Below are 21,750 nucleotides of genomic sequence, written 5' to 3' on the forward strand. Positions count from 1 at the left end.
CAAATCTCTTTACCACAAATAGTTTGAGCAGCTCTGGCCCAGATCCTAACTGTGATTGAAGGTAGGCAGTGCCTTGCTGCTCAGGGACTTGGTGGGGACGGGAGCAAGTGTTCTTCCTTGGTGGTGGGGGAGGGAGAGTGTGATCAGGCTTCCCAGAAGTGACGTCCAGCTGGGCCTTGAAGGAGAAGTAGGAGTTTGCCAGGTGGAGGAAGAAGGAAGGACATTTTAGGCACTGGGAACAGTATGTGCAAAGGCAGGCAACGTGAGGATCTGATGGTTCAGGGAAGGGCAGGTGATCAGGGTGTTTGGAGAAGAGATGGCAGAATGGCCCTGGAGAGGCAGGTTAGGGCCAGACCAGGGAGGCCTCGAATGCCAGGCTAAGGATCTGAGAGCTGAAGACTGTCCTGGTGGCAGAGGTCCTGAGGTGGGAGATGAGATCCAGGCTGAGTAGGTGCTTTACAGGACTGAAAGGGCCATTAGGGGGCTTCCTTTTAGTCTTCAGCCTTGAGGAAGGCTGCTCCCTGGTCCCCAGTGCAGTGAGTTGCTGGTAGGCAGACCCCATAGTTCTGTAGGTGCCTGGCTGCCCTGGGAGTCAGTCCTGGCTGGACAGGCAGGCAGTTCTTCAGCGTGAGCAGCAGGGCTTCCCAGTCTGTTCTGTTCAGTGGTCGGCATCTGATGTGGTTGGATGGCCAAGGCAGAACGCTCTTGTCCCCACTGCCCTAAGCTGCCAGTGCTGTGATCTCACAGGGGCTGTGCCGGCCACGCCCTAGGAGTCCAGAGCCATGCTTGGGAGTGTGGGTGGGAGGCCTGTAGTCTGAGGCTGAGTTTGGGGTGTTGGCCAGGCACCAGGAGCCTGGTGTGTGATGGTGTGGGGTCCATTTAGGAGGTAAGCAGTCAACGGGGGCCTGAAGTTGCTTCCTGCACGAACCCTGTGATGGGCAAGGCCTGCATTTGTGGCACTTGGTGTGGAACAGTTGGTGTCCCAACCTGGGCCAGCTCAAGGGAGCAGAGAGCGTGTGTCAGGGCAGACTCAGCTCTGGCGCAGCCTCCTGTCCCAAAAGGAGGTGATCTGCCTTGTTCTGGGGTCCCTGGGAACAGACCACAGTGCACCTGGGCCTACGTGTGGCCACAAGTCCACGGGGAGCACAGCAGCCTGCCTAGGAGGGAGCTGTGGGAAGCGCCTCTCCTGCCAGCCCCACCTACACCATCCTCCTCGGGGCCCTGTTCAGGGTGGCCCAGTCTCTGGCTCCCGCCCTGCAGCTCCCTGTCAGCTGGGCCCCACAGCAGGCTGGGCTGTCTGGCTGCCATTCAGCGGGAAGTCCAGCTGCCGGGGATCCTGCGGGATGGGGCTGGGCAGGCGTTCGCGGGAGTCATTGGGATGCTCTTGTTGATCTTGCTTGGAGGCTTGTGGCTTAAGTCCTCGGACCCCCTGGCTCCCTGTCCCATGGGCTGGTCCCATGTTGGGCTCAGTATTGCCAAAGCCCTGGCAGTGGGGGAGGGAGGCCTGGGCAGCTCTGGGGCAGCTGGACCCACCTCAGGCTTTGTCCTGCTGCCCACCCCCCACCAGAGCCCAGGATTTCCACTCTTGCTTCTCCAGGGCCCTCCCCTCTCCTCGCAGGCCCCTGAGCCTGCTCTGCATGACCCAAGCCGCTTTGCCTCCCAGGTGGAGTCCTCCCAGGCCTGCCCTTTGCTGGCCGCAGCCTGTCTCAACTTCTGGCAGTGGCCGAACTTTGCTCTTCCTCTCCCTTGATTGCCCTTGTAGCTCTGTCTGTCTGCCCTGGCTCCCTGGGCCAGCGGTGAGGCGAGGACTCGCTGGCCCGGCTCCCAGGGGCCCGCTCCCCCAGATTCAGGTAGAAACCAGACTCCTCCCTGGCACCTGCCAGTGGCTCCCTGCCCTCCCAGAGCACCCTGACCCTCAGCCTGGGACAGTGGCCAAGAAGGGCTCCACTGCCCTTTCGGACTCACTCCTGTCTCCTCCTGCGCCCTTCTCTCCCGGAGAATCCCTCTGCTGCTTCCTGGTCCCTGCTTGGGGCCAGCAACGGGCTCCTTTCTGGCTGCCCCTGGGCTCCCATACTTGTAGCACATTCAGAAGTTGCCACCTCCTTTTCTCAGTGCCCTGTGTCCATGGCACAGATGGGGCCTTGTGTTTTGTGGGACTCTGTGTGGCTCACAAAGGGGCTAAGTGGACAATATCTCACTTCATCAACACAGCAGGCTTGGGAGGTAGATCCTGTGAGCCTGTTTTGCAGATGAGGGATTTGAGGCTCCATGGGGGTCAGTGACTTTGTCAAGGGCTTATAGGAAGTCAGAAGCAGAGCTGGGTCCCAGACCCATATCTCTTGGCTCTCTTCTTGACTCCAAAGCTGTCTTGAAATTCAGAGCTTCATGGATCTTCACTGGTTATATTGTCAGGAGCCAGTGCCTGAGTAGGGCTAGGGGTCTGGCTGGGACTGAAGCTCAGCCTGTTGGGAATTAGGGCTCACTGTGTGGCCTGGGCTGTCATCTGGGTTCAGTGTCACAGTCAGAGGCAGTCAGCCCTATAAGCGTTTTACATCTACTTCCTCCTCCTTCCTTCCTGAATTCTTGTCCCCACTGTGAGGTCTTCCCAAAGGCGCAGCCCCCATCCTGGGAGTCTGAGGCTGAGGCCAGGCATGCTGGCCAGGGGCATGGGGGCTGCTTGGACCCAGGGCTGGGGCTAGGAATTACTGGGGGAAGGGGAGAGGGAGAGCTGGACTGCAGGAGACAGACTCTCAGCAGCTGACCTGCGTGCCTCTGACTGGGTCACTGAGGGGCCACAACTCCTGACCTGTCCCTCCTGCAGGGTCTGGTGCTCTGTGCTCCTTACAGCCACTCATGGTGGGTGGGGACAGGAGGGCTTTGCTCCCACTCTCCTGATGAGGCTCTGAGGTTCAAAAAGGCCAGACCCACCCCCTCACGGTACATCCCTCCACCCCAGTGCAGATGCCTGCACACTTCCAGGGACCAGCAGCTCCCGGTCCCCAAGACAGCTCACTGTGTCTTTTTAATGCTGTTTTGCTAAGTTTTAACTATGTAAGGAATATACAGATACATCTTTGCTGTTAAAAAACATATTATTTAAAAGGTGAAATATTTTCTTTCTTGAGAACCACAACATTCCAGCCTCCTCTGCAAGGTTAATCATCACTGTTACTACTTTGTTAATAACCTTATAGGCCTTTGTCTACACATTGCACACAGAACCTACAGGAATATGCACCATTATTGTGTGTGTGTGTGTGTGTGTTTAAACAAATGGTTTCATTCTGCATATTGTTTTTCTCACTTAGCATTGGATCTAGAAAATCTAGTCATAGTTTTACATAGTGAGTTTACCACAATTGTTTTCTTTTCTTTCCCTTCTTTTTTTTTTTTCTTTTTTTTTGAAATGAGTGTATGTATCAGTGGAGAGGGCCATCACTTATTTAGCCATTCTCCTACCGCTGGACATTTAGGTTACTTCTGATTTTATTGCTTTGCCTCCTTGGTCATATTTAGAGTAGCTACTGCTGGGTTATGGGAGCCTGTTGCATTTTTAAAAAAGTATTGTGCAGTATTTAACATCTATCCACTGAGACTTTGCAGAGAACCAAATGCCCCCCTGTGGGTCCCTGAGTATTCCTGAATCTCTTTTTAGCCAGGGGGAATGTCTGCTCCCGGCCCCCTGCTCCCTCCCTGTCCCCAGAGACCTGGAATCAGTGGCCATGGCCCCCGCAGCCTTTTCCCTTTCGCACTTAGGTTTTTCTCCCCTTACTCAAAAGGCATGTTTTTGAATAACTCCACTCTTGGGTGGCTGCTGTGATAAGTGGACTCTGGAGTCCAAATGCCTTGCTTCAAATCCTGGTGTTTCTGGGAACTCGGCTTAACCTCTCTGTGCCTAGTTTTATCCTTTGTAAAATAGACATGACAGTAACATCTCTATCATAGAGCTTCTCTGAGAACCAAATAAGATAACACACACAAAGTGCAAAATGCTGCGCCAAGCACCTTGTAACATCCTAATAATATTAGCCTGGGGTCTCTTGATTGCATTAGCTCCAGACACACCTCTGTGGGCAACCCAGGATGGCTCCAGCCTTTACAATGGCTTCATCCCACTGTCCACTGATTTCCCAGAGGAGACTGCTGCCTGGGAATGCAGTGGGTGATCAGATTTCTGCCCGGCTTGGCCCTGCAGGTTCTGGATCGGGGCCTACAGGGAGGGAAGGAGGTCAGCCTGACCCTTTGCTTGGCGGTGGTGGCGTAACGTAACCCACACCTTGAGCAGATTTGCCAGCTCTCAATGGGACCTGTTGTGGCCGGGGATTTGATCTCCCTTGGCCTGTGTGGTGGGCAGGAGAAGCAAGCAGCATGGGGCCAACCTCTCCCCTGAGAGCTCAGGGGCCCCTCTGGGCCACACTGGCTGGTCCAGGCCTGGGTTTACCTTTCAGCCCCTGGGACGAATCTCTGCAGGTGACTGTATGGGTAGTGCTGCTGGAAAGGGTGGCCCCTGGGCTCTTTCTCTCACACCTCCATCCCCCCCAACCCCTTTCAGGTTCTAAACCACCTTTATGTCACCATCTTACTGGCTCCACACGGCCACCTGGTGAAGTAGGCAGCCTGGTCAAAGCCGTTTCACAGATGTGGAAACTGAGGCCCAGAGACATTAAGTGACTTTCCCAAAGCCACACAGTTAACCTCTGGCAGGGTTGGGAATATACCTGGGCTGTCTGGCTCCTCATTCAGTTCTTTTACGCGAGGCTACCCAACATGATAGTCTTGGCAGAAAGTGCCCAGCGGGGCAGCCCTGCTTGACCTCTTGCCCTCTGGTCAGTGGCATCTGTGGTGAGTGAGCACAGAGGGCTGGGATTATTTCCTGAGAGGCAAGAAGCACGGTGGCTGGCCTGGGGCCCTGCCCGTCCCCAGCACTAAACACAAACCCTCTTAGTAGCCAGAGGTGGCAGAGGGCAGAGTGTGGCTGCTTCAGCTGGCCTTGCTCTCTGGGCCTGTCCCGTGGTGTGGGCAGGGGCCTGCAGCAACACTGGGGACTCTGGGTACTTCTCCAGGGAGGCAGGAGAGCAGCCATCATGGGGCCATGTTAAGAGTGGAGAAAGAGAGGCTCAGAAAGGCCCAGGGGCTGGGCTGGGCTGAACTGGCGGCCAGCAGAAAGGGGACTCAAACCCACTTCCTGATCAAGACGTAGACCCTCACCGGCCATGCTACTGGGTCACACCCAAGAAACTGAGCCAGCCTAGCTTAGAGTTAAGAGCGTGGGTGTTGGGGTTGGAGGGACGTGAGCTTGCGTCCTGGTTCAACAATAACTATCCATGTTTATTGAGCATTTACTATGTGCCAGGTGCTAGTCTAAGTTGTAACCTGTAATACTTCACTTAATCCTCAGAATTACCTCCTGGTATAAACCATTATTATTCTCCATTTACTGAGGAAACCGTGGCCCAGAGAGGTGACTTCCCAAGGTCATAGGGGGTTGAAGCTGGGATTTGAATCCCGAAAGAGTGGCTGGAGGTTGCCAGTGAGCCACTACAACGCCTCTCATGGCCAGGAGGGCCACAACACACCTGTCTCATCCTGGGACAGCGCCTGATGCACAGCGGGCACTTGGTTCATATTTGTCAAGTGAATAATTGTGTGACTGGATGTGAGACTTTGGACAAGTGACTCAGCTTCTCTGAATGTCCCTAAAACGAGTACCCAGTTACCTTTTCTCCAGTGTTGTTGGGAGGGTCCAGGGCGGTGATATTTGAAAGTGCTGAGCTCAGGACCGGGCCACGGCACCTGCGGTCACTCTGGGGAGACGGTGCCTCTGAGCTGCTCTGAACCGTCCTGGGAATGGGTGGTGCTGCTCTGAGCTGTCTCACCGGCGCACAGCTGCCCGCCCTGGGGGACAGAGGCAACTTCTCTGCATGGGTGGGTGAGGGGTGTCACTCATGGCTGGCCTTGGATTTCCTCGGGCAGAGCCAGGGGCCAGAGGGGGTGAGGGTGAGCACTGTGACCGAGTTCGTACAGGACCCCTGCGTTCCTCTGGGACACTCACAGCCCCCTGGGTGGCTCACGCACACACGCTTTCTTGTCAATTTCCCACGTCCATCTTTCCTCCAGGCTTGGGGAGGCAAAGTGACTCACCCCAGTTCCCACAGGTGTGGAACGGGATTTGAGACGGCCTCACCTACTGCCTGGTGAGAAGCCCTCGCCAGTTGCTCACTGGTTGCAGAAGTGGGCCAGATGCCTGGGGCAGGACCAGATCAAGGGCCCCTGGACGTCTTGGGTGACTCCCACCTCAGCTACCCCTGTGTGCAGGGAATCCCCCCCACCCCCAATTCAGATTTGCTCTCTTTGTGAACAGCTCTGACAGTAGGTTCTCTGCAGCAGGACTCAGGAGCTTCAGTTCCATCCCAGGCTCTGCTGTGCGGCCTTGAGTAAGTTCCTTCCCCTCTCTGGACCTTGGTGTACGGCCCCATGAAGTGGGACCATGGGGCTTGCTGATACCTGCTGTTCTTTCCCTCCTTTTTAGGGGTATGATTTATGCCTCGGGACCCAGACTAGCATTTTTTTCAAACCCTTTCGAAGAAACTGGGATATTGGGGACTCTCCACCTTGCCAGTTGAAACAACTGGACTTGGAATCGAGGACAAGGTTCTGATCCTAGACAGTCCTGAGACTGTGAGAAGCACATGACAGGGCGTGGTGGGACTTGCCAGGGAACCCCGCCGGGTCCGCCCCCCTCGCCCCAGCCTGAGAACTCAGGGTTGGGCATACAGCACCCTGTGTCTGGGGAAGCACCGCTTTTGGAGGTCACGAGATCGAGTTTGAATTCGAGCTTTGCCACTTACCTTTGGCCACCCACTTGGCCTCTCTGAGCCTCAGTTTCCTCACCTATAAAACAGAGGAGGTGAAACTTTCTCCCTAAGGTTGAAGTGAGGATGAAATGCGTGTGTGTCTTCCCAGCGATCCACTGACACTTAGCCGGCTCCCAGTGGCATTTGCGAATCTGTTGAGTGGGTGGGGCAAGGGTCAGAGAGAGCTCCGGAAGCCTTGCCAGCAGTCCTGGAGGCTGAGTCCAGAAATAGAAGACCCCAGAGGCAGAGGCTCCTGACGGCCAGGCTGGCCTCCACCAGCCCCCAGGAGGCCACACGGAGCTGGCAGCAGGGGCCTTCCCTCCCTCCTGGGGCTGTTGGCTGCATAAATTACTCGGCAGCCTTTGGGCTAATTTTACCTTCTTGGTTTTCATGAATCATTTCCCATCCGGGGGCGTGTGAGAGAGATGGAAATGGCTCTGCCAGCTGGATGCCCGGGCGCCAGCCGCAGCGAGACGCCCGCGGTAAGCCCCGCTTGCTCGCTCTCAGAAGCGAGGACAGGACACCCAGGGATCCCCAGAGGGGCCCCTGAGGGCCAGCTCCTTCCAGCTGTGTTCCTGGGCCTTTGGGTTATAATTTGGAGTGAATGAGCCTCGGCCGGTCCAAAGGAATTTGGAACGAAATGGTTTTACTATGATGGACCTTTGGGTCTGTGGTGACCTCAGTGATGGTAGTGCTTCAGCAGAGAGACCCCTGTGACCTGCTGGGGTGCTGCTTTGTGGCCCAGCTCTGAGAGTTTGCAGGAATGCTGAATTTTCCTAGCACAGAATACCAGAGCTGGAAGGTTCTAGCAGAGAATCAAACCTAACCACCTTGGGTGAGCTGAGGCTCAGAGAAGGGAAGGAATTTCTCTAAGGTCAGTGAATGGGTGGAAGAGCTCAGGCCAATAGTTATTTACTGACAGCTTACCACTTGGCTCCCAGCGACCCTCTTGGACTATTATTATCCCCATTTTACGGAGGGCTAACTGAAGGCACAGAAGGTGAAATGACTTACTCAGAGGACACAGTTGTAAGTGGCGGAGCCACAGTCCGTACCCAAGCTGCCTCACTGGATTGCTCACGTTCCTGACTCCTACACCAAGCTGCCTCATAGAGTAGGTTGATAAGGTCGCTGTGAGGAGGCCCTGGAACCCTCCAGCTCCCACTCATTTTCTTCTAACATTTACCACCTGTGGAATAGTTCCGTGCCGGGAACTATTCTGGACACTGGGAACTTAGGGGCAGCCAGAGTGGAGAGAGGCTCGGAGCCCAGTGAGATCCCTCCCCGGCACCCCCATCTCACCTGAGGCAGGGTTCTCAAAGGACAGCGTCTACACAGCTCTTTGGTCTCTGCCACAAGCTCAGAAACCCAATCCAGGCAGGGGACGTCCCCGAATGACAAAGGCCGGCTGGAGATCTGGAAAGTAAGTGCCCTGCTCGTTTGATCAGGGTCACCACCACCTTGCTCCAGATCATTGCCACAGGGGACTGCCTGCCTGTGTTGCTAGTGCTTCTGATTTGTCAGAAAAGCTAAACATCCACATTTTGACATGAAATCTTCTTTTCTTCAAAGTTGGCAACAAAAGCAAAAATGAAAAAAGAAAAAAAAACTGGAAAAATAAAGCTCAACCACCAGTTTGTGAGCTGTGGATCCTTGCTTCTGCTGCCTCTCTACAGGCCTGTCTCTAGTTAGAACACGTTCTTGTTCTAATCATCCCTCTGGAGCCACCTCTCCTAGAAGGTCCCTTCACTCCCCACCATGGAAGTCCCTCCCCTAGCTCCCCACCTTGATTGCAGTTTGTCACCCTCAACACTAGGCTGCCACCCTGCAGTAGTGGAAAGGGCGTGGGCTTTGACTTGGATAGACTCCAGACAACTGCTCTGCAGCCTTGTTCAAGCCACTTAAGCTCTCTGAGCCTCCAGTTCCTATCTGAAAAACAAGTAAAGTGAAACTGTACTCAGTAGCTTGTCAAAAGGACTAAATACAATCAGACAGAAACTCAAGTCAAGCAGGTTTAGACAAAAGTGAAACTTATGGGCTCAGCAAACTGAGAAGTCCGGAGCATCTATGGCTTCAGGCACCGTTGGATCCAGGGCTCACACAGTAGCGTCAGGATTCAGTCTGTCTATCCTACTCTGCTTTCTTTGGTACTGGCTCCATTCATAGGCAGGCTATTATATGTGGCAGCGCAGTGGCTGGCTGCCAGCAGATCCATGCTTAAGTTCTATTCTTTCAGCAGTTCCTCTTCCCAGCAGACTCCTCCAAAGCCCCAAAACTGCAGCTTATGATTGGCCGGGCCCTTTACCCTTCCCTGCACCATTCACTACGATGGGCAGGTAGGAGCGCTGATTGTCTGGTCTTTAGTCCAACCAATCAAAGTGAAGCATTTTGGAAAGGGGGCTCCCCAAGGGCACCAGGGGGCTTGGTGGCACAAAGGGGAATGGATGCTAGCAGGGAAACCTTCAGACGTTCTAGCCAGGCTGCAAGCCTCATGAGGGCAGGGACCTAGTTCACCCCAGGTTCCCAGCACCTAGGACAGTGCCTGGCATTCCATAGCACACAGAAGTCAAGAGTGAATGAATGGATGTCCTCCACAATGCATGTAAAACCCCTGTCCTTATCCCTCCTGCCTCCTTCCTGGAGGACCAGGATGAAGGCCTCCCATCCTTGCCAGGTGCACCTCCCTGTGGGGCATCAGGGTTCCGCAGTGCCTCCTCAGTGCGGAGCTTGTCAGCCCAGTGGGAGGAGTCCCAGGACACCATTTGTTTGGACTAGCTTGACATACAGTCATCATAATCATTAGTGCCCCCATCATCTTGAATTCACAGGTACCTTTCTCAGAAATCATCTCACTCTTTGTTTATTTCTTTAATGCCTGTGTCCAGATAATTTATGTTCATTACTATTTTGAGATTGAGCTGCTGGTAGAGCTTCAATTTCCTCAAATGTAAAAAGGGTTTTAGATTATATCTACCCTGCAGGGTGGTGGAGAGGATTAAGTGAGATAATAAAAAAAAATGGAACACCTGGCACAAGGTGGGCACTCAAGAAGGGCCAGGTTCCCTTTGAATCCCCTCAGACTGAGGTCATGGTATGAGCCCCCATGTATGAGCCTTTCCATGAGTACAGGGGAAGATATTTAATTACTTCTTCATACATGGCCACTGCTGGCACACACAGACATATAGACACACCTACACACATACATATAGTCAAGGAAGAACCCCCATCTCATGGCATAGATGCTACTCATGGCCAAGACTCTTCAGATCAGCAAGACGGTTTATTACTCCCAGCACAGGACAGCAGGACCATCAGCATGGTAGCACTGGTTACCATGCTCCCAAGTCCCATGGGGTGACATGATGAACCCAGATGGTGACCGTGGGTTACACCGCACTGGAAGAACTTAGGGCTGAGAGCTCGGCACCTGCTGTAGCAAACAGTCAACCAGCCAGTTCCCCTGCTCTGGGGAGCAAGCAGTTGTACACTATTCATGCTGTGGTTGCCATGACCTACTTAGTTACCTATGTGACCAGCCATAGAAATGGCTCAGGGTCAGAGGATGGTGCAGGCTTACAGTTGGACCAACTCTGCAGAGTATGCTCAGGACCCATGGGGGACCGCCTCTTCCATCACATACGCACACACACACATATTCACACACACACTCACACACACATACTCACACACACACTCACACACACACGACTTTCTTGTCTAAAGATGGGGTGGTTGCCTGGTTGCCTGGTGGTGACTTCCCCGTTAGAGGTACTTGTGCGTGCTCAGTCATGATATACACTGAAGCTTCCAGTCGCTTGCAGTTTAGACCAGTGCTTCTCAAACTCTACTGTGCACACAAATGTCTTGGGGATTCTCCTGTTTGAAGGCAGGCTCTGATTCGGAAGATCTGGGGTGGAGCTCAGGACTCTGCATTTCCAACAAGCACCATGTGATGGCCCCCGCTGCTGCTGAGGACCACACCTGGAGAAACAAGGATTTAGGTGACTTTTGAGGTTTCTTTAATTCTGAAATTCCAGGGAGGACTGGGTGGATACACAGCCAGTGGGCAGGGCAGGCGCGGGATGAAGCAGGGAGGAAGGGAGGGAGGAAAAGGAGACTGCAGGAGAAGTGAAGGCTGGCGCCTGCCCCACTGGGCCCCTGATGGTCCTCAGCCCCTCCACCTGCAGCCCTTTCCCTCCAGTCTCATGGTGCAGACAGTGGGACCCTTTTCCTTGTGGCCAAAATGCCACATGGTGTTTCACCAGGATCCTACCTCGCTAAGTAGAGGCTTCAGCTCCATGGATGTGTTGGGAGGAGTATAGAGGCAAGAAAGCTAAGAACATGTAAGTGCAGCGTGGAGAGGGGCTGGGAGGACAGAGGGGTGGGGGAGGGGCTGCCGAGCTCAGACTAGATGGTGGTGGGTTTGTATCTCCTGGAGTCTTCCTCTGGGAGGCCTTGGGCAAGTCACTTCCCCTCTGGGCCTCCATTTCCTCATCTAGAAAGGAGGGGCTTGAACCAGGAGGCCTGGGCGCAACCTTTCATCTCTAACAGCCTGTAGGATGCAGTGATATTTGAGAGCACACCTTCCCCTGCCCCTTCAGAGCCACAGGTGTGACTTGGGGACACCCTGCTTAAAAACTCTCTGCCTTCTGCATTAGCATCATAGAGGTAAGGAGCTGGGGACACCAGAGGATATGTCTGGTCTCCAGCTTCTGCCTGGCACTCAGCAAGCAATCAGTGCAGAATGTCTCTAATTATCCTTAAATGCATGTAAATTGCCAGGCGTCTTTCAGTCAAGACCTTCCCATCCTCCCGTTTCGACAGCTTTGACATCTGCAAGTGTGGCCTCCCTGAGCCCCTGGTAGCTCAGCCCAGAGACCCTACACTGCTTGCAGCCTGACCCTGGCCCTCAGCAGGCACACCCCCTTCTTCCCCGGCCTTATTTGGCTGTGGTCTACTTGGTGCTGGGAAACCTGGAGCCAGGTGGACCTCAGGGAATTTGCTTGGACTTCAGGGTCCCCTTCCATGGGGACAGCAGGTGGTTGGAAGGAGCCCCCCGCCGCCTACCCCCACCCCATCAGCAGATGCCGTCTCCCCTTCCGTTCTATTTGCTGGCCTGCTGGGAGGGGAAGTGGTGGGATAGGCTGGAACTTGTTTTTTAAACTATTAATACTGATATGTATTTTAAAACTCTTTAGTCTACAAAAAAGATAGAAGAGTATAATGAACTTCTATATACCTATCGCCCAGCCTCAACAGTTACTAACTTCTAGGCATTACTAATCTATTTTTAAAATTAGAAATGCATGCATCTGGCATAAAATTCAGTGGGAAGTAAGTTTCTTTCCTCTCTCAGCCCTCAATCCCAGAAACAGCAGCCGTCATAGCCCAGAGCTGTTCTGTGCATACGTAAGCACATATAAATGTGTATGTCCTTTTAATTTTATTAAAGCAGGGCACGTTTATTTTATATAGCGCACATTTATATATCTTACTTCGTGCCAGACACCATTCTAGGTAAATAACAAACATTAACTCATTTAATCCTTGTAACAGCCTTACCGTGTAGGTGCTATTAACATTCCTGGGCACAGAGGGGTTAAGGTACTCCCCGGACATCACACAGTGGTTGAGGCAGTTGGGAGTTGAACCCAGGCAGCCCAGGGCCAGAATCCATGCTCTCAACCACCGTTCTCTGCTGCCTCTCAAATGATACGTATGCTTCTTTACCTTGATTTTGGGTCATGTGCTTAACTTTGCACCAGGCACTGTTCTAGTGGCAGAGGATACAGCAATGAACTAAATAGACATACATCTCTGCCTTCCTGGAGTTTACATTCTAGTCGGGGGGACAGCCAGCCAATAGTATAAATAAGAACTACATATAGTTGATAGTGATAGTTCTCCGGAGGAAAATAAAGCAAGGAAGGAGGGGTAGAAAGTGTCAGGGGGTTGCAATTTTATCTAGGTGGCCAGAGAATGTGATATTGAGCAAAGGGCTGATGGCCATGAGGGAGTGAGCCCTGTGGATCTCTGGGGGAAGAGCATTCCAGGCAGAGGGAACGGCCAGTGCAAAGTCTCAGGATGCAGCGTGCCTCATAGCAGGCCGAGCAAGGCAGCCTTTGTGGCTGTGGTGGGAGTGAAGCGGGAGTGGTAGGAGATGAGGTCCAGAGGGAATGGGGGCAGCCTGGGTCCAGCTGGAGTGCCACTGAAGATCTTTGCGGTTTGCTCTGCGGGAGTTGGGGCTCCATGAAGGTTTTTGAACTGCAGGCCATTTGATCTGACTTGGGTTATAAGGGTTTGCCCTGACTACTGTGTGGAGAATGGATGGGAGGGGCAGAGGAGAAGCAGGGGCCGGAGTTTATTCCCTCCTTTGAAACAGCTGCCTGTTGTATGGATTTGCTATCATTTATTTAACCAACATCCATATGGACATGTTGGTTGTTCCCAGTCTTTTGCTATTCCAGACAGGGCTGCAATGAATACTCTTACACATGTGTCTTGGAAAAATTCCTAGACGTGGAATTGCAGGATCGAAGGTTATGTGCATTTTTGAAAGGTTCCCGGTGCCAAACTGCTCTCCCTAGAGGTACCAGTTTACACTCCCACCAGCAGTGCCTGAAGGAGACAGCTTGGTTTATAGCTTCAGGTCAGATCTTGGACTTGGGGGAGTGGGGCAACTGGGGGTATAATGTTGCAGCCTCCATTTGCCCCTTTATAGGCCAAGGCACCATGGAGGTGGATGCCTTACAGAGGCATAGCCAGAGTTCTGATCCCAGCCAGACTGGACCTGTGGGTAGGTGGGGCCTGCACTGTTGGTAGGGCAGGGTACCAGTGAGGATGGCATTGGCCGCACGTAACAGAGACCCTGTCCTAGTCTGGCTGGAATAAAAAGAAGTGAAATAGGGAGTACAGGAGTAGGGCAGATTTTAGGACTAGTTGATTTAATGCCTTAACCATGTCTCAGAGATGTTTTGCAGTACCAAACCATGCTCTGATTCTCCGACACCAACTGAAACTAACTATCTGGAATTAGCACAGATCCCACAGGCTGAGGGCCCACTCCCTCAAGACTATCGCCTCTTCAAATGCCACTCACAAGTCCTGGGCCACCCATACTTCTGACCAACGTTAATCTGGGGTCTCCACGACCCGCTTCCCAGGTTCTATAATTCACCAGAACAATTCGCAGAACTCAGGACAGTGCTTTACTATTTTTGGTTATTATAAAGGGTACAACTCAAGAACAGTCAGATGGAAGCAGTGTCTAGAGCAAGGTTTGGGGAGAGGGACGTGGAGCTCCCATGGCCCCTCCAGGCACGTCACCCTCCCAGCATCTGGATGTGTTCACCAACCAGGAAGCTCTGTGAATCTTGTATAAGAATTTTTATGGTGTTCAGTCTTCACCCCCGCCACACCTTAGCTCCAGGTCAGTGGATGGGGCTGAAAGTTCTAACTCTAATCTCCTGGTCTTTCTGGCCCCGTCCTAAGTCTATCAAGGGGCCCCATCCTAAGTCACCTCATTAGCATAAACTCAGGTGTGACAGCAAGAGGCTTCTTAGGAATAGCAAAAGGTGCTCCTGTTGGGAGATTCCAAAGGTTTTAGGAGCTCTGCTCCAGGAACTGGGGACAAAGACCAAATACACTTATTACTATAGCAGACCTTTCCTCTGCTCTGCCCTGCCAGCCGCATCCCGAGGTGATTCCTGCCTGGGTCTTCCGCAGGACCCGGCTGCCACGTGCCACCACAGCTGCGCGCTTTCTCCCGAGGGTAGGGCCGTCGGTCTGGAGAGGACAGTGTAGCACCTGAACAAAGTCCGCGTCGTTAGTGGGAGAAAAGGGGGAAAGGGATCCAGGTAAGCCACCAGCGGTATCTACTGTAAGAAACAAACTCATAAAAAAGGTGCTGTTTTTCTCCATCTTCTCTACTTAACTCGTAAGTGCTTCTTTCAACTCCTTATCAGAGTCTTACCACAATGGAGTTGACACATTACCTCTAAAAGGTTCTGCAGGAGGAACCACCTTGAGAGACTGTTCTACAGGCCCTGATGCTCAGTGGAAACTGCTGTGCAGATAAAGGCCTGAAACCTAATCTGCTGTGACTGAGGCCGGAGCTTCCACTGGCTGGACCCCAGTTCCTCCAGCTGCAAAATAAGGGGCTGGATGGGGTTGGAGGTCCCCCCATGGGAGTTCCTTGCCCTTAGGGCCCCTGCAGAATTTTTGTTTGTTTTTATTGACATATAAATACATACAGAAAAATGCATAGCATGGTTCAATATATTTTCACAAACTTAACACACCCATGGGACCAGTACCCAGATCCAGAAATAGAACATAGCCAGCACCCTAAGACCCCCCTTCCTTCCCCTTCCTAGTTATTTGCAAGGATAGCCAGTAACCTCTAACTACCATAGTTCTGCTCATTTTTTTAAACTTCATATAAATTGAGCCATACAGCATATACTCCTTGGGGTCTCATTTCTTTTCTCAGCCTCATGACTCATCCATACTACAGTGTGCAGTTATGGTTCTGTCTCATTTCTGCATACTAGTCTATCCACCGAGCTATTTTTTGAACATAAAGAAGTATAATGAAAATTACCCAGCTCCCCGTAATCAGCAGGACAAGTGAATGAGCGAGCCAGAATTCTTTGCTTTTGCTTAGAATGATAGCAACTAACCAGGGTGTTCACCCTGGTTATCACATAACCTGTGTGTATTGGAAAGACTAGGAAAATGAATGAATTGTTACACAATTTGTACAGTATGTTTACTAGACAAAATGGGAGTCATAAATATTGAAACAGAGGTGCTTCATGGTAGAAATCCGGGGCCCTGATTTCTCAGTTGGTTGCCTGATTGATGGATTCATTCATCCCACTATGCGTCAGGTGGCACTTACATGCCTGGTTTTCAGTCTTTAATTTTGATTCCTCCTTCCTCCCAAATAACTGGATAGATCGCAGTGTCTAATGAAAAGCGAGTAAAGATGGAAGAATCTTAGATATTATCTTCTAAGCAATTATTAGCAATTTCTCAACTAAATGAGTATGAAGAGGGTTTTTTTTTACAATTTTTAAGTGACTTTTTTTTTCTCCTAAGCAAAACAGAAGAAAATGGAAACTCTCTTTAACATAGGCCCCACAACTAACCACTAGTGATATCCCAAAATGTGTGCTCCCAAACCTGTGTGTGCAAATCCATACAGCTAAATACATATTTTTATATGGAATTATTTTGTATCTGTCTTTTCACAACTTTCATTAAAAAAAAAGACTTCATTTTTTAGAGAAGTTTTAGGTTCACAGGAAAGTAGAGAGTTCCCATACACCTCCTGCCCGGACACACGCACAACCTCCCCCGTGATGGACAGCTGGTACCAGTCTCAGGACTAGCCCAGACTCCAAGAGTTGGAGGTATGCTCGGACACATCTGTCCTCAGCTATGTGGCCAGTCCATTGGCCACCCCAGCAGGCATTCATTTGTTGATTACACAGTTAACACTAGAGGCGTATACATTTATTACAACAGCCGAACCTACACAGACATCATTATCCCCCAAAGTCCATAGTTTACAGTAAGATTCACTGGTGGTATACATTCTACAGGTTTGGACAAATATATAATGACATGTATCCACCATTAGAGCATCATATAGAGTAGTTTCACTGCCCTTAAAATCCTCTGTACTCTGCCTCTTCACCCTGCCCACTTTCTAACCCTAGGCAGCCACACATCTTTTTACTGTCCCCATAGTTTTGCCTTTTCCAGAATGTCATAGAGTTGGAATCATACAGGATGCATCCTTTTCAGATTGGCTTCTTTCCCTTCATACCTTTCATTTTTCTTTAGCAGTTTGTTGAACATGTGTTTCCATGTCAATAAATATTCTTCTAAAGCATTGTTAATTGCTGTCTAATATTTCATTGTATGTTATGTATTAGCTTCTCTCCTGTTTTTGAGGTTTAAGTTGTTTCCTGTTTCTCAGTGTTGCAGAGGACAGCCTTGTGGGTAGATCTTTTCATACAACTTAATTTCATCCTTAGGATGAATTCCTAGATTTGGGATTGCTCCTACAAAGGTTTTTCTCATTTCAAGGCTTTTGATATGCATTGCCAAATTGCCCTGCAGAAAGTTTACACGGATTTCTATTCCAGCCAGTAAGGTACGTTAGGGTTATTTTCCCTACACTCTTGCCAAATCTGACTAGTATCTTGATTTTTAATCTTTGCCAATTTAATAGAGGAGAAGTCATATTTATTTGTTTTAATTAATGTTTATTTGAGTATTAAAGTTTTGTGGTTTTCCATAAAGCACATTGGCCGTTTGTCTTTTTTCTTTTGCAAATTGCTTTTTCATTTTCTTTTCCGTTTTTTCTACTGGGACGAACATCTATATTATAGTATAGATTTATTTAAAGTGTTTTTCTATTAAGGGTATTAACTGCTTGTGAAGGCCCTCATTTAATGTCAAAAAATTTTCACCAATATGCCCACCTGATATGTGCTACACCTTTAAAATAATAAATAAAACAGATGATAAAAAGAACTAATATTTATAGAGAGCTAATATTTATCATATGCCAGGTGCTATGCTATGTAAAACAGCCCTATGATATCAGTCCTGATATCAGTCCCATTGGACAGCTGGGGAAACCAAGGTAGGAGCGGTGAATGAATTTTCCTAAGGTCACATAGCTTGTGAGTGTCTGTGCTGGTATGAGTTGATTAATAAAACATATGGTGACATAGGATTCTGTGAATCAGTAATGTTTTTTTAATTGATTTACCTTTTGTTCATCACAGAAGTATCTACATATATTTGCAAGTGTGTCTTACTTATAAGTTCAAGGCATGTAATTTATTCTTTCTATAGGCAGTGCTTTTTGGATATATAAATTCAACAACTCCCTGTAATAATTCTATGCTTTCCCACCATTACCCCCATGGTTTACTGTTAAGAACCATGTTAGACCTTTTATTTTTCAGGAAAGGGAAACTGAGGCTCAGGGCAAGGCAGGAACTTGCTCAGGGTCACCTAAAAAGTTTACAGCACAGCCAGGACTGAGACCCAGGGCTTGGGGTCCCCAGCCCAGGTCAGTGTGTGACTTGGGCCAGCCCCCTAACTGCTTGTCTCTTTGTCATCAGAGGGGACAATAGAGGGTACTGTGGGGGATATAATAGCAGACCTGCCAGATTTTCATGATGTCAGCCTCTAGGATCCCCCAAGTGGGTACAGACTCCCAGTCCTCTGGCCGCACTGGCTGCTGGGCATTCCAGGACCCTGGCACCCTGCCAAGGGTGAAAACAGAGCCACAGGCTCCTGAGCTTCATTCTGTCCCCTCCTCTTTGGTCTGCATCTCACTGCCGGGTTTGCAACATGCCTAATCTCTGCGTGTGCAGACTCAGAGGAGCCAGCTGAGAGGGAGCATTGCCAGCAGCTTGGAGTCCTCCAGGAGGCCTGCCGACCACCCCTCCCCCAAGCCCCTCTCTGGGCAAGCAGGGCCAGAGCTGCCTGCAGAAACAGTTCCTGGAGCTTCACCTGGCTCAGGCCTGACAGTGCCTGTTGAGATGGACCCAGTGAAGGACACAAGCCTCTGTTTTCTCTGTCTTCCTAAATGGAACTTCATTCTGCCACATCCTATCTTCTCCCTCCCTGTCCCCATGGCCTTCATTGCAGACACAGAAGGGAGTCATAATGCACATCAGTCATGCTCGATTCTGGTTCTCCAGGCAGCTGGACCCCTCCACGAATGGCAAGAACTTAACTGTGCAGTCAATAAATAGGTGTCAAATAATGAATACCTTGTAACCCATCGTGTTTCCCTTTTTGCTTTAGCTGCCAGGAGGCTCAGAACTGAATGGAAAGCTAGATTACTATCTTGCAACAGAATCTGGATTTAATTGGCATCATTCTTTCTTCCTAAAGTCTCTGATTGCTCAAATGTCCTGTTGAGTATGGGTTTATGTTATAAATTATCACAATTTTTTTTTTACATAACGAAGATGGGATGTAAAGGAAAAACAAGACATGAAAGGAAGTAGCCAATAGACATCTCTATTTTGAGATTCAAATGAATCCTTTTCTCATAAGGAGATGGTTTTTGTAGGACCATTTAAGACTTAGAAAAATGTCTGAGTGCCTTCTCCCTCATCTCTCACTCTGTCTCTCAGTCTCCTTGTCCCTTCCCACCTTCTTTTTTTCTCTCTGATTTCCTCTCCTCACTCTCTTCCCCTTCAGCCTTTATTCTCTTACTATTGCCCACTGCTCCCTCCTTTCTTTCCCCCTCTCTTTGGTCTCTCTTCCCTCCATCCCCTCTCTCATCTCTCCTCCTGCTCACCCCCTTGCCTCTGGCAGCCAGTTTACTATTAATATCCCTTACAAACTGTAGCACTTGGCTCTTTTCAAGGCCTTGACCCAGCCTTTGTCTCATTGATTTCTCTGGAGCAATTTTGATTCTTTCCTTTTTACCAAAGAAGACACTAAGGCCTAGAGAGTTGAAGTCATGTGCCCGTGGTCACACAGTTTAGACTTTACGCTTATTATCAAATTCAGACTCCAGGCCTCAGGAGTCTAATTCCACCAACCTCTCACTGCTTCTCAATGCCAGCCTCACCCACCCTGCCTGGCAGAGGTCATGAGAGAGCGCCCCAAGAAAAGAATTCTGAACAATAACCCTCCCACCCTGTCTCCCCCTCTGAGTTCTCTTTTAGAGTTGAGATTCTCAATGAGGCCAGAAGGACATATTAGCGGGGGGCAGTGAGTTACAACATGGGTCATTTGTTCATTAATTTACTTGGCAAATGTCTATTGAGAATATGCCATGTGCTAGGCAAGGATGAGCCCAGGGTAAGGCAAGCGAGTCACCTGGAGTGCAAAATTTAAGGAGGCCCTCAGTCTCAGGTGCCAGTCCTGCAAGGGCATGACCTGGAGAGTGGGTACCAACTTCAAAGTTTATGCCTGGCACCTGGCTAGTCTTTTACTAGTTCTGCCCTGATGCCAGGAACTGTTGCAAGGGCTGGCCAGTCCGTGGTGAACAGAAACGCCTGCACTCTGTCCTTGGGGAGCTCATAACCTCTTATGGGAAACAGACATTAATCAAATAATCATGCTAACAAAAGACTGTTCTAAGGGTGACATGAGGAGAAGAACATGGGGCTAAAGAGGGTATGGAGGGGCAGTAAGGGCTGAAGGATGGGTAGGAGTTTTCCAGGTGTGCTGTAGGTGGAGTACACAGCAAATTCACAGGCCCCTGGCGGGATGGAGCATGGCATACAGGTGGAGCCAGGGGAAGGCAGAGGGGCCAGAGCACGAGAGCTCCATGCAAAATGGTCCCAAGCAGTCAGTTCCTAATATAGTCCCAGAGTTTGCAAATGGCTGACTTAAATCAAATCCAATGGTGAGAATTCAAACCACTGCTTAATGATGTCACTCATCCCCACCTTCTCAATGAGCTTTCTTCAGTGGATACAAGGACTGTGCCGAGTTCTCTCCAAACTCATCTCTGTCCGTTTAATACAGCAATGTCTGTGATAGAATCTAATATTTGATAGTATCACCGTTTCCCTGATGAAGAAACGGAAGAAGTCAGAAAACTGCTGTCTTAGTCAGCTCAGGCTGTCATAACAAAATGCCATAGACTGGGTGGCTTAAACAATAGACATTATTTCTCACAGTTTAGGAGACTGGGAAGTCCAAGATCAAGGTGCTGGCTAATTTGGTTTCCAGTGAAGGCTCTCTTCCAGGCTTGCAGATTATTGCCTTCCTACTGTCCTCACCTGACAGAGCGCCCTGGTGTCTCTTCCCCTTCTTAAAGGGCACCAGACCTATTGGATTAGGGCCCTACTCTTATGACCTCATTTAACCTTTATCGCCTCCTCACAGGCCCGGTCTCCAAATACAGAAACATTGAGGGTTAGGGCTTAACATAGGAATTTATTTATTTATTTATTTATTTATTTTTTTGATGGGGCATACACAAACTTTCAGTCCTTAACACCTGCCCAGGGTCGCATAGCCAATCAGTGGGGTTTGAACACAGGCAGTGGGATCTGGGTGCCCAGGCTGCTAACCTCTAGACTAACTGCCTCAGGATGTGCTGTGTGTGAATGTTGTCCATCCAGGTGAGAAGTGCTACTCAGGGCAGGGGTGTTCAGTGAGCCTTTACAAATCCATTCGGTCTTGCCCCCATCTGGACCTGTGGGCTGAGGCCTGAACCCACCTAAGGACCCAAGGGTGAGTCCAGCCATCCTTCTGGAAGAAGACGGCTAAGGGTGTGGCATGGAGGTGAACCAGCCCTGAATCAAAAACGCTTACAACAGGGGTTCTCCTGTTACCAATTTACTCTGAGAATGCCCCAGGCTCCAGTCCAGTCTTCACCAAGAATGGACTGCGTGACCTTGAGCGAGTCACTTGACATCTTCCAGCACTAGGTTCCTGGCTCCGTGACCCCCCAACCTCTGCCCCCTCATGGCTGGCTGGGGACCCTTCTGTGGGCTGTGAGGTCAGCTAAGCATCAAGCGTGCGGCCCCTGGCAGATGCGGATCCTCACCCTAGGCCGCACAGGTGGGGAAAGGGGCGTGCGTCGGTGGGTGGCCGGAGACTTGGGTGTCCGGCGTCCCTCTGGCCGCGCCGCCACGGAGCCCAGTGGGCTGCCGAGGCTGGGAGGGCGCTCGGTGGGCCGCGGGGCCCAGCCTCCCCCGCGCTATCTTCCTCACCAGACGCCCGCCCGGCGCCCCCCGGCCCGCGTGGGGGCTGAGCCCCGCGGGAGGGGCTGGAATTCCTCCCAGGCGGGGCCCCTCCCGGGCGCCCGCTTCCTCCCGCTCCCCGCGCGCCCCCCTCCCGGCCGCCAGCCAACTGCGTGCCCCCGGGGCCGGCAAGAAGCCACATGCCC

At 50.9% G+C, this 21,750-nt stretch overlaps 1 protein-coding gene and 1 long non-coding RNA gene across 2 annotated transcripts in view; one reads left to right on the forward strand and one right to left on the reverse strand.

Annotated features, from left to right (window-relative positions):
- The window catches only part of PRDM11 (PR/SET domain 11), an 85,626-nt gene that overhangs the window by 9,395 nt on the left and 54,481 nt on the right, over positions 1–21,750 (forward strand). The gene's annotated exons all lie outside the window — the stretch shown is intronic.
- LOC140698775 (uncharacterized) lies at positions 10,119–20,418 on the reverse strand. The gene is made up of 4 exons (XR_012076718.1): positions 20,300–20,418; positions 15,760–15,826; positions 14,521–14,663; positions 10,119–10,838 (listed from the first exon to the last, which is right to left on the reverse strand). It is a non-coding gene; the product is annotated as an uncharacterized lncRNA (long non-coding RNA).

The sequence above is a fragment of the Vicugna pacos genome, chromosome 10, assembly GCF_048564905.1.
Source record: "Vicugna pacos chromosome 10, VicPac4, whole genome shotgun sequence".
Lineage (NCBI taxonomy): Eukaryota > Metazoa > Chordata > Mammalia > Artiodactyla > Camelidae > Vicugna > Vicugna pacos.